General features: G+C 39.8%; 1 long non-coding RNA gene across 1 annotated transcript; it reads right to left on the bottom strand.

Annotated features, from left to right (window-relative positions):
* Positions 1–566: 566 nt before the first annotated feature.
* Positions 567–13,223, bottom strand: LOC126947433 (uncharacterized). Its single transcript, XR_007723073.1, has 3 exons — positions 10,674–13,223; positions 3,273–3,386; positions 567–812 (listed from the first exon to the last, which is right to left on the bottom strand). It is a non-coding gene; the product is annotated as an uncharacterized LOC126947433 (long non-coding RNA).
* Positions 13,224–13,279: the final 56 nt, after the last annotated feature.

The raw sequence follows: 13,279 nt of genomic DNA, 5'->3' as shown, positions 1-13,279 counted from the left end.
TTTGGGACCAGTTTATGGCCAAATTTTGGGGGGTCTGTTCCCAACAAAAAGTTGTTAAAATGTGCTTTGACAGAATTTTAAAAGATGACCACTGAGATTAACAGTTTAGAGCAGGTATCTTTGCAAAAGTGACGCATCGACTAATAAGAAATCCTTACAAACAATTTCTGTTGTTTTTACTTACTCAGAATTCCTTTCAAATAGCATTATATTCTTTCCCAAATAGCATTATATTTTCTATCAGTGAATTGTGCCTCCCACATTTCATACCTTCTTGGCCCATGGCTGAACATGTGACCCATGCCAAGACAATAATAGTTTCTCTTGGGTGTTTAAACTTTAAACATGTACTCAAGAGGGCAGAAAATGGTCAGACCTATGTTAGTCCAATGGTAGTAAAATGAAGCCTATTAGTTAATTCTTGTTCATCTAACTCTTAAAACTAAGCTTATTTCTGTCCTTCCAGAATTACGAGACAGGTATTGCACTTAATTCTCTGCAACAAGCAAAAATAGGTAATATATTCCCCCTTTTTGCTGAAATTGCACAGAATTTACAATTCTGTGGCTTATGCAACAATCAACCCTAGCTGATACAGTCATTATGGTATAGTAAGAAAAGAAATAAGATACTCACAGATGAAGCTAGGAGTCAACTGGTGTAGGCTTTCAGGGCATAAAGGACTTTTAAATTTCATTCTAATGGAAAGCCATTTAAAAAATTTAAGAAGGAGACTGCATAATCAGAAGTGTGCTTTCATAATAAAATAGCTTCGATGTCTGGAGTAACACTCGAGTTTCATTGTCTCACAGCTATGGAAAACAAGGACATGGACACACAAAAAGTGAAGTTGAGAGCAGAAGTTTAACATGCAAAAGAAAGAGAATAGCTCTCTGTTGCAGACAGGTGTCTGGAAAAATTGACTGGTGGTCTGTTGTGAAATGCTGGAGTTTTATAGATAAGATGGTAAGGGGGTGGTGTCTGACTTATATAGGGTGTAAAAAACTGGTTAGACCAGGTGTGTCCTTTGCATAGAACACAAATCTTTGGTAGCTCCCACCCTAATCTTTTATTATGCAGGTGGATTTCTCTGTCTAAGGTGTGTTAATCCTTGTTGAAAGTGAGCTAGGGGGTTATATGCTAAGCCAACTAAGAGGTCTCTTTCCTTAAAATAAAATCATTTGTAAGAAAAGACCATCTATATAGCATTTCAAAAGGGTTCAGCCCTAACTTTGAAGGGTAAAGCCACAGTAAAGCCTTGGAAAAAATGACCCAAAGAAGGTGTGTTCCTTGGGACAGTTGTATTGCAGGGCTGTTACAGGGTTTGATGAGGCCCTGCATTTTCAGGTTATTATTAATGGCTTCTAGCCCTTTCCTAGCATCTGGCTTTAGGGAATATTGTCCTAACTATCGCCTAAAGCTCCTCAAAAAACTGGGATCCATAAGGTGAATCTGGACTGGCCTAGTGCTTATAACTTGACCTATTCTTCCATGAATTGCCCACACTTCTGAATTAATATTAGTTTCCACCAGGGGGAAACAAAGAGTTTGTTCTGGGGCTATAAGAATGCTGACCCCATGTGAGTTAAAATATCTCTACCTGATAAAGGAGTGGGATTTTAGGCATGATTAAGAAGATATGTGTAAATAATAGATCTCCCAAACTACAACTAAGCGGTTGAGAAAAATATCAGGTTAGAATCTTTCCTGAGATGAATATCATGGTTATGCTACAGAAAGATGGGGAGGCCTGGATTAGAGAGAAGTAAAAAACTGGCTCCAGTGTCCAGAAAGAAATTCATCCTCCTTCCTTCAATTTCCAGAATCACCAGGGTTCCTGAGCAATAATGGCAGTTCGAACCACTGGAGCTGGGGGTCTGATCCCAGGGACTCATCAGTCCTGCTGGACCATTGGTGAAACCAGTTTTGGACATGGTGACCTCCATCTCTGGAGGCAGTTTGATTTTCAGTGGTCACTGCCATGTGCTGGACAGGGTCAAGGTGGCTGCTTCTTGCTCCCTGGGCAATCTTTCTTAAAGTGCCCTGACTTGCCACATTGGTAGCAACTAGCAGATGCACCTCAGGGATCCTGGATCTTGCAAGTGTGTAAAGCAGTTACTACAGCCCCTGTCCTTCTCTGTGTTTCCTCTCTTTCTCCTGGACATCCTCCTGGTTCCTACTATAAAATACCAAGGTGGCCATCCTCAAGAGATTTTCCAAGGTGGTATCTGGTCCTGTAGCCTCCTTATGTAGTTTCCTTCTAATATTAGGAGCTTCCTGTGTAATAAACATGTCTTTTAAAATTAGCTGTCCCTCAACTGTTTCAGGTGATATGGAGGTATGTTTTATTAGTGCTTCTCTCAGCTTTGCCATAAAGGTTGTGGGATTCTCATGTGGATTTTTGTCTGTCATGGACATTTTAGAGTAACTAAGAGGTTTGGCACTAATTCTTCACAGGCCTTCCAATATGCACAATAAAAAGTGTTTCCTTTTCCATTTATCTGTGAAGTCATTGGGGTTCTAATGAGGGTTGTCAGGAGTTATTTCCCCTCTTTTTATTGGGAATGGTGTTTTCCCTTTTTTTGCCCTTACCTATTTTCTCTTTTGCTTTTTGGCCTACTAGAAGAAACATATTGCTCATCTTTAATTCCTCTGATGCCGGCAGAGCTGCCTGTTTTTCAGCAGCATTTGAGCTTGGCTTAGGAGCAGCATAACGTCCCTCCACAAGAGGTCAAACACCTGAGATAAATTTTGGAAGGCTTCTATATAGCTATCAGGGTCATCAGAAAATTGGCCTAAGTTTCCCTTTATTTGCCTAAGGTCCTGAAATGAGAAGGGAACTTGAACGCTAGTGGCATCACCTTCATTGGGCATTTCCCATATGATTAAGAGCAAAGCTGGAGGAGTGGGAAGTTTTGGATATGGTGGAAGTGGAAGAGCCTATGGTGTGGTTAGAGGGGGACCTGAATAAGGGGAACAGAAGGGGCTAGGACACTAGATTGCTTCCTCAGATGGTTCTCCTAGAAGTTGCCTTTCTAGTTTTGGAGAATTATTTCCTTTGTGCCTCCCTGATATGACTGCTAAAAGATCTGGGTCAATTGTGCAATGTTTGCAAAGGTCTAGGTTGTCTCACAGGGCAAAGAAAACCTGTACGTAGAAAACCTTGACCCATTTGCTCTCTCGTCTACAGAAAAGATCTAATTTTTGGATAGTATTAAAATCAAGGCTTCCCTCCAAAGTCAGGTTAGTTCAAGCTAATAAGAAGGGCATACCTTTGTGCAAAAGAAAATTAGCCACTTTTTCTTCAAAGTCCTGGGGTCATAGGAGTCCCAATGCTTCATAATGCACTCCAGTGGAGTACAGGCTGAAGATAGTCTGTTACTCATCTAAAAAGAGAAGTGAGAAAAAGGTATCCCTTTAGTCTCCTTCCTTTCTTTCTTTTTCTTGTTTTGTTTTTGTTTTTTTTTTTTTTTTTTTTTTTTTTTTTGAGATGGCTCACCCAGGCTGGAGTGCAGTGGCATGATCTCGACTCACTACAAGCTCTGCCTCTGAGGTTCACACCATTCTCCTGCCTCAGCCTCCCTAGTAGCTGGGACTATAGGCCCCCACCATTATGCCTGGCTAATTTTTTGTATTTTTAGTAGAGATGAGGTTTCACTGTGTTAGCCAGGATGGTCTGGATCTCCTGACCTCATGATCCACCTGCCTTGGCCTCCCAAAGTGCTGGGATTACAGGTGTGAGTCACTGCACCTGACCTAGTGTCCTTTCTTTCTTTTGGAATGATCCAGGGTAAAGGAGGTACCAATGGGGGTATCCTTTCAACTGTTTCTTTCCTTGATTCCCTGAGCCCCAGCATCCATTAAAGTGGATGCAGACATCACCCTCAGACATGGATCCGGGGGAACTAAGCAATGGGATTAGTCACACTTGCCAATTCAACTTTAGTCCTCTGTTGGCGATTTCCCTTTGATTTTCTAGACTTCTGTGATCTCTGTGGCTTCCCAATAGATGGCTCTCAGGACAGACTATGTAACAGTTGTATGTGGGCAAGGCCCCTTAATGGAGTGAGAGTACTGGGTTGTGCTCTATATGCTGTTATTATACCCCAGATTAAAGTATATATTCTTAGGCAGTGGTTCTGGTTAGCATCCTTACTACATGAAATCCCCTTATTATTTAAGTATTGTTCTAACAGGAAGTAGAATAGGTGCCTTTAAGACATGTAGTGACCAAATGGCAGTTTTTCTGTTGAAGGGAAATTATTGACACAAAATTTGGTTTTGGGAGACATTTTCCTCCTCATTGTTGAGTTTTCCCATTCATGGATGGGGCATAAAGCTTGGTTTATAGTTGAGGGGTGCAAAAAGGGAATAGTATTGGGAAAATACAGTGTTCCAGCAAAGGCCTGACAAGGTATCTGTTGGAGAGGATTCCTATTCCACTGGGTGGCACTGTAGGTCTTGAAATACCGTGTACTTTCCAGACAAAGGATAGAGAAAAAGATGTTCACTGGGTAGGGAGGGGAGACCCTCTGTTCCTAGAAAAATCACAAAAATGGCAATCCCTTAAGCTATATGCCCAGTTACTGTGGAATTGCTGATCTTGCCTGATATGATTATTTCCTTTAACTGTAAAAATTCTTGCAGCATTGCATACAAAGAGGGGACAGGAGACATGGTGGTCATGGAGAGGAAAGAAAAAAAATTGATGAAAAATCCTTGGAGATTGTGTTGCTGATGCCTAATGAGCAGTAAGAGGCTGGAAGAGTACATCCAGTAGCCTTTGGGTAACATTGTGGTGTAGCCTTGGCCAGGAACTGCCTCTAGATCTCCTCCAGTCCCACAGGACGGCAAGGTTCTTTGTGAAAGTTAATCCGTTCAAAACAGAACCAACATTCCCAGCATCCTGAGGGCACTGGGGGATTTGCTCAGCATTCCACAGCAAGCCTGTCACCTCACCTGCATCTTGAGAATGGTAGTGAGCACAACTGGCCATGTCTTAACTGGCCATCAGATACCCAGCCTCTTAACTGGCCATCAGATACCCAGTTTTAAGTTTGATTTTACAATTTAAAATTGAGGAGTGAAAGACCTCAAAATAAAAGTAGAGATTTGGGGTCCACTGCTATACTTACCCAACACCCATGGTTCCTTATGTTATGGCCATGTAAAACTAGGATGCAGACACACAAAGAGTGAGAATGAGAGTGGAGGTCAAAAGAAAGAGAATAGCTGTCTGCTGCAAAGAGTTGTCCTGGAAAAATGGGTTGCCTGTCTATGGCAAAATACAGAGTTTTAAAGATCAGCTGGTGAGGAGGCAGTGTCTGATTTGAATAGGACATAAAAAACTGGTTAGACCAGGTGTGCCATTTGCATAGAAGGTGAATCTCTGGTAGCCCCATTTTAATCTTTTATTATGCAGGCAGGTTATCTGCCTAAGCTGTGACATGTTGCCCATTTCTATGTTCCTATAAACATGGTAACAAAAGGGAAGATGGAACCTCCATGTTGACTACGTGTGGCCCCCAGGTAGCATTTTTCTCTTGGCATAGTTGCCAGCATTGCCCCATGCAAGCTTCCAGTATGTTTATCTATATCTGCAGCTCAATTTTTCAGGCTGCTCTTTGTTAGAAAAAAGAAATAATTTTCTGGGCTGCTTTTTATTAGAAGGGAAGCTCTGTCAATGACTCTTTATCCCTCATTATATGCTTAAATAATTTCTTTCTACATAGCTCCTGTATCAATATTATTATTTTGGGTCAGATACGGAGGCTCATGCCTATAATCCCAGCACTTTGGGAGGTTGTGGCAGGTGGATCACCTGAGGTCAGGAATTCAAGACCAGACTGGCCAACATGGTGAAACCCCATCTCTACTAAAAATACAGAATTAGCCAAGCATGGTGGTACATGCCTGTAATCACAGCTACTCAGGAGGCTGAGGCAGGAGAATCACTTGAACCCAGGAGGTGGAGGTTGTGGTGAGCCGAGATCACACCATTGCACTCCAGCCTGGGCAACAAGAGCAAAACTCCATCTCAAAAAAAAAAAAAAAAAAAAAAGAAAAAGAAAAAAAAAAAAAGTGAAACTTTACCTCAAAAAGAAAATCACTTTGACTGCAGGGTGGGCAATGCCTTGAAAGACAACAGAGGAGTAGAGTCAAGGAGATCACTTCAGTAGCCATTGTCATATTGGAGAAAAAATATTTTAAGTATTAAAATCTGATAAAAATTGTGGAGTGAGAAAAGCAAACGCCCAAGGAATTATTATACAATTTAGGATACAACAAAGCTATGGGAAAACTAAAAATTGTCAGAATAGTAAGACCATGAAATACTATGCAGCTATAAAAAGAATGAAATTATGTCCTGTGCAGAAACAGGGATGGAACTGGAGACTGTTACACTTAAGATACCAATGCAGAAACTGAAAGCCAAATACCACATGTTCTAACATATACGTGGGAGCTAAACGTTAATACATAGACCCATAGAGGGGAACAACAAACACTTGAACCTATCAGAAGGTGGAAGGTGGGGTAGGATGAGAGAGAAGATCAGAAAAAAATAATGAATGGGTAATAGGCTTAATACCAGGGGAAAAAATGATCTGTATAACAAACTACCATGACATTAATTTACCTATATAACAGACCTGCACATGTAGTCCTGAAAAGATTAAAGTGAAGTAAAAGAAGAAAAAATAGGAAAGCCAAGCTAAGCACACTGTTACAAAAGCAAAAATATTAGAATATTAAAGCAAAAAGTGTTTCTAACAGGAATATCTCAATGAAAACGTTTTTGATGAAATGTGGCCTAAGATCAAGACAAAATATTTACTGACTTGGCAACATGAAAGTCATTCCTGACATGAGTGGAGTTGTAGTTGTAGAGGTCATAAAACTTGGTTTGAAAAATAAATCACTGAAAGAATTTCTGTTTCTGGTAAAAAGAAAAACTAGACAACCTAAAACCTATCCTAATTAAAATTACCTAAAATGAATACCTGAGTCCCTAAGAAACTAAGAAAAATCTTTAGAGGTCAGAAATAAAATGGATACCTTAAAACTTAAAGCTCAAAGAAGCTGCCTTAGAGAAGTTATCCTATCTCAATAATGTATGAACTTTGGTTTGAATGTTCCAAACACAAAGATTTCAGGCTTCTTATAAATGAAAGGTTGAAACTGATGAGACCCTGTTCATATGGCTGAGACTTTCAAAGGGGTACACATTCAGCAGAAGGGTGGAACGTTTAACAACAAAAACAAACAAACAAAAAAACACACATGCACAGAAATCACAAACCCAAAACCACGACATTGGGAGACAATAATAAAGCTTGTCCAGTTTGCTCTATACTCTGGAGAGGAGGTACAGAGTGTGCTATAATAATGTAAACAGGTTTGCATTCAAATATATTTTGGGTTTGAATTTACACTATGTGCCTGGTTTGATTAGTCCCAAACATTAAATTAACATAAGGAGTCAGATGGTAGAGTAAACACAAAACCTCAACCCAGGCTGAAACAAATTTACAATCAGACATAAGGAAACATGAAGGGAACCAATCCCTATGATCACAAATTAACAGACACAAACATTTAGACTGCCCTCCGAGGGTCTTACAAAATAACAATGCAAATAAAGATTATAAGATAAGTATTTTCAATGATTAAGCACCTAAGAGGAGGAATTTTAAAATATGAGAAAGAAACAACACTCTATATAAAAGAGAGGAGCCCAGAATATCTTCTTGGGGTAGGCAGAATTCTCAAGAAACCCCCAGTTCCCTATCCCGAGGTAATTCAATAAAACACTGTAAGTGTATGTAAGTTCTGCTGTGAAGGGACTTTGCAGATTGAATTAAGGTTACTGGTCAGCTGACTTTAAAATAAGGATTTTATCCTGCGTTATCTGGGCAGACCCAATGTAATCACATGAGCCTTCAAAAGCAGAAGGGGAAGGTACAAAGCCAGTGGAAGATGTGGCAGAACAGAAAATAAGAGACATGCAGCAGAATGGGAAGTCAGAGAAATTCTAAGTATGAGAAGGATTCAACTCATTTTTGCTGGCTTGAAGATGTAGGGACAAATACAAAGTCCTTATAAAAGCCTCTAGGATACAAAGGTGTCCTCTGTCCTGCAGTTGACAGCCAGTAAGGAATGGTTACCTCAGTTCTATAAATTCAAGAAAGGCAATAGATTCTGCTAACAGCATAAACATGCATGGAAGAAGTTTCTTTCCAGAGTCTTCTGATAAGAGCCCAGCAGGCCAAACCTGATTTCAGCCTTATGTAATGTTTTCTTGTAGAATATTTTCAAGGAGTTTTAGAACTTGGGGCACTCTGAAATTCTCATTTTACTTAGAAATTACTTATGCTTGCTCAGCAATTGTGTATACCTGAGAACTCTTGAGATATAAGAAAGCCTGTGAATTGTTTCTAAATATGATAAACTCATTGTGCTTCCTAAGCTTAACAGTTATTACAACTGATATTCATTTTACAGTGTTTTAAGTGTTTCTTAGTTTTATTATGCAAAGGTTTCCTGCTCCCCAATTTTTGGAGCCTATAAATATTTTTTTCAGGTCCCAAAGAATGTTGTAGGTCCTTAAAACTCTAGTAGGTTCTGAGCCATGTGCTTAAGCTTAAGCCAAGTGAAATATAGAACAATCCTGTGCATGCCTCACTCACATGTAGCAGTTGTATATACACTTGCAGTAAAATCACCCGGTATCCCCACATATTGACAATTTTAATTTTATTGAATACAGTGCTTTTTGTGTTGTTGACTGGTAATTTTTTTTTTTTTTTTTTTTTTTTGGAGATAGGGTCTCACTCTGCCTCCCAGGCTGGAGTGCAATGGCATAATCTCGGCTCACTGCAACCTCCACCTCTCAGGTTCAAGTGATTCTCCTGTCTCAGCCTCCCTAGTATCTGGGATTACAGGCATGCACCACCACGCCCAGCTAAGACTGATAATTTTTTAGTGACTAGTGTAGGTGCTATAAAATGAATGCTTAATAAGTGTACTTAATGTAATCAAAAATCCACAACTTCAACTATATGTCATAAATCTCCTTCCTAAAATATTTATTTGAAATTATATTTCTAAAGCCTCTCAAAATTTTTGGATTCTCTTTAACAAAAAAAAAGCTTGATCTTTATTGTGTTAAAATGTGGTAGAAATAAAATATAAAACCCTACACAAAGTGGAAATCTCTATAAATATTTTAATTCTAGATATGTGTTTCATTAGAAGTTACTTACAGATTTCCTTCTAAGAATTTATAGAATGATATTCAAAATATTCTAGACATTCAATATCCTTAATACAGCAATGGCTTTTTAGTACTCTGAAAATTTTTCTCAAGGCCAGGAAAATTTTTCTTGGTGGTATAGAAATATTAACAGAGTATACTCTAAGACAGTCTTAACATATGTGATGAAACAAAAATTATGCACAGGCCTAGCTGTTATGTGCAGGAAGGGCAGGCAGGCTGATGTTCATAAGCAATTAGGAATGCAAGAAGCAATATTGTTCCAAAGTTCACACGATCCTTCTCAACCCCAGCAGAAATATTAGTTAATTAAAAACAACTCCCTCACCTAGATATGCTGAAGTGGGATTAACAAGATTTAAATGAATAATAACATGAATTATTTCACATGCAAACCTTCATGTGTGATACTCATCCTTGGATACAATAACTGAGTCTGAAATTCAAAGGCTTGGATTTAACTCCTCTGTGGAATACTTGTGGGAAAGAGAGTTTCTGGGGTGTCAGATGAGTTGGTCTTCCCTGTGTGAGACACCCATGGGGAGCCATGGGTGGCCTCTCAGGAGAAAAGTCTCCTTATTGCCTTCATGTCTTTATGCCCCGAGAGCATAACCACTCAGCGACATTCCACAGTTTGCTCAGGGAGGTAACACTCCTTTGAGGCAGTGGAGTACAATCGAACATCTTGGCTCCTCCTGAAACCCACTCCCACCCATTTCAGTCCCGATAAGTCAAAGATCTTAAGTAGTTTAGACACATGCCTTTGCTCAAGGAAATTCACAGAAACCGCCTCTGCTATGCATCTTATTGAGTTCTCCTTCACTAATTAATCCTTTTCCTCATCCCTTCCAACCCCTCCCATCTGCCCTAAGAACAAAGATCCTGTAAAGCAATAAATTGGGTGGAGCCCGAGAGCTTTGGGCAGTGAGCAAGCCTCTGATGCTACGGTCCCCTGGACCCGCCTTTTAAATGCTTATTCTGTCTCTTTCTAACTCCTTGGTCTCCGCCAAACTGGGGGTACCCACAGGGTGGTGTGGGGCTGGATGGTGTGCGGCTGGTTTCCCCAACCAATATTGCTAAACCTACACTTTTCCACCTTAAGATAATAATGCTATGACATCAATTTTTTGGCACATGGATAGTTTTGCTCACCTCTAAACCCAATAAAACCCCCATTCTTACCTAGAGACAGACCCAGTGACCCAGAAAGTCAGATTTCATGTGGCCACTGAAAGAGTACAACTTAAATTTGAGTATAACCAAAAATGCTTAAAACTGAGCATGTTGTGCTTCTATAGAAAACCAATATGTGAAAAAAAAAAATGTATAAATAGAAAAACAGAGAAAGGGACCGGGAGAATTTGTTTTCTGTAGGTACTGGGATGAAGCTCCCTACCTCTTTCCACTGCTCTTCCACACCACTGCTTTTCCCAGGACAGGAAACTTGGTTTCCAGCTCTTGCACCTCCTCCAGCAATGTCTTTTTTGCAGATGTGCTTGGCCTTGTATTATGAGGAAAAAAACCAAAGAACGTGGTGTAAGAATTTGACGCAGCTGAAAAGAGAGGTTACTCCCATCTTGGGCCATTCCCAAAAGCCCTTTGATAGAGGTTGAGGCTTGAGAAGTGGTGTAGCATGTACAGTGAACATGCATGATGTATGCTCCATCTCCATAGGCTGGAGGCATCCTAAGTGCTGCAGATCAGATCTGGACAATAAATGTCAAGAGTTACCACCACCCCACAAAGAACTAGACATCTGTAGACCTGCTGAGGAGCCCAGTCATTCAAAGACAGGATGGAGTTCACAGAGACTCAAGGTCTGCCTCTGAAGCTTTTCTTGGTAGGATTTGAAAACCCAGAAGATGCTTTAAATCCTCACCCTAGTGAACAGATGCTTGTTCCCTCATCCTTGGCCTGACTGCAGTCAGAGAGCCCAGGAGTTAGCCCATTTTCTCCCTCCATTTTTGGTATGAAAACAGCCACTGGCACAGCAGCCACGGATTTAGGATGGTAGAGTGCATGGTCTGGATGCAAAACCTTTGCCCTGAAATGTGGCATCAACACAAATACAGACTGCAGATTTTTCATCTTCCTCTGGTGATGACTCACCATTAGTGTCCACATATATAGGCTTTGATGAAATACTACCTGTTATGAAATAGCCCTCAGCTAGGACAGCTCACTCTTCTGGAACTGTAGGAAGTGTTTCTAGATCTTTTTTTTCTGATTAAACTGATTAATATCTTACAATGTTCAAATATTTGGCTAATCTCAGGGTTTTTCTAAAATTGAGACTGAATAAAACTAAAATTGAGCTACTATTTAAAAAAATCTAGAAGAAGAAAAGACATTTAATAAGATATGGGTTTTACAGGAGGAAAAAACTGTAAATAGAATAGGCTCAGGAATTAGCAACATATGAGGGTAAAAATTTTTGCATTGGTTTAATTTCAACATAAACACATGTGAAAATCCTGCTGGGTATCAGAACTTAAAAGACAGAATGAGAACAAAAACTGAGCACATTTGTCTCAAAATAAAAAAGTGCCAGGAGAACATTCTGAAGATGTGGACCATTTCTGTGGAATCACATTCTACCACCACCCACCCTCCACCTTCAATAAAGGAAAGCATGCTACAATAATATGAGTCATCTCCCAATGCTTTGAGTTAATCCATCATAAAGTATTAGCACCGAGACATTGTATATGTGCCTGGCATCCTTTCCCCCAAAGTAAACAAGAGAAAGTCACACAGGCCTTAACACATTATACATTAATTCCATCGACAGTGTCCTGAGACTCAGGATAGATAAAATACTGCAGGTCAAAGCAGAGCTTGTGGAATTTTATTTTAAACAATAGATGAGAAAATGTCTTTTGTTGGAAAAAAGACAGTCAAAAAGGATGTTAAAATATATGCTGTTTATTATGAATTATTTGGGAACTCAAACTTTGCCTTTTATCTTATGAACTTCTGAAGCTAGACTGACAAGGCCACTGAATGTGTGCCCCACCTGCTGTGAGCCATCAGCTTGCGCAGGTACCAGGAGAAATAGGAAGCCTGGGCACTTATAATCTACATCTTAGGCCAAGAACAAAGAGAATCTGATCCACTGTGGAAGCTGCTTGTTTCCTCTCATTCAAAACAAGTCCTCAGAGGGCAATGGTCTGAGCATCTCTATGCTCCCAGGCATTGTACATGGTCTCAGCGGATGAAATTGCATCCATATAAGAGAGTTATTCAGCAATTTGTTAATATTTCCACTAGGCTAGCCCCTGTGAGCTAGCCTGGAAACTTTGCTGCTATTGGAGAATACTGTATTGCAATGCTGGGAATGACTTGACTTCTCTTTCTGCATGTAGCACTTGAGTAGAAGGGGTGCTGGTAATTTAAAACAGTGTTCTCAAGCACATTTTATCTCATAAGGCATGAATTAGGGAAAAAAAGGTTCTAAAATATTCCCTGTCTGAAATCTACAAGTGAGTGGCCTAAAATTAATATTCATAGATCATCGAGTGAGTTGTTAAGCATTAGCCACTGGCACATCACTTAAGTCTCACCAGGAGCCAGGATTTTGTGTGTTCTGCATCACAACTTTGACAAAGTAAGCCCCATTATCTGAAAATGGCTTACCCCCGAGTGGTCCAGGCTTCATCTAATCCAACATCAAGGGGACAGATGACCACAGAAGGGACAAAGTGGGGTTGTGGCTACTGACACATGAGTATGAGACTTGTGACTCTTCAGTCTGGCTAAGAGCATTTGCAGGTTCTTAGACACTTTTCAAATAAATTGATTGATTTAGGATCTTACTTTCCATCTTTTTGTTTTGGAAATTTCTTTCCTGGACTCTTTTTGTATGCAAGGATAGCCAGTCAAAGTGTTTAATTCTAAACATGGATGAAAATGTAAATATAATGTACTTCAAAATAAATTAGTTTAGTTAGAAAGTTTAAAAAATCAAGGCCTATTTGTATATAGAAATAGCTCATTTTCTCT

This window comes from Macaca thibetana, unplaced genomic scaffold (assembly GCF_024542745.1).
Source record: "Macaca thibetana thibetana isolate TM-01 unplaced genomic scaffold, ASM2454274v1 unplaced_scaffolds315, whole genome shotgun sequence".
Taxonomy (NCBI): Eukaryota; Metazoa; Chordata; class Mammalia; order Primates; family Cercopithecidae; genus Macaca; species Macaca thibetana.
The sequence above is the reverse complement of the archived record's forward strand: the minus strand, read 5'-3'. Positions and strand labels throughout refer to the sequence as shown.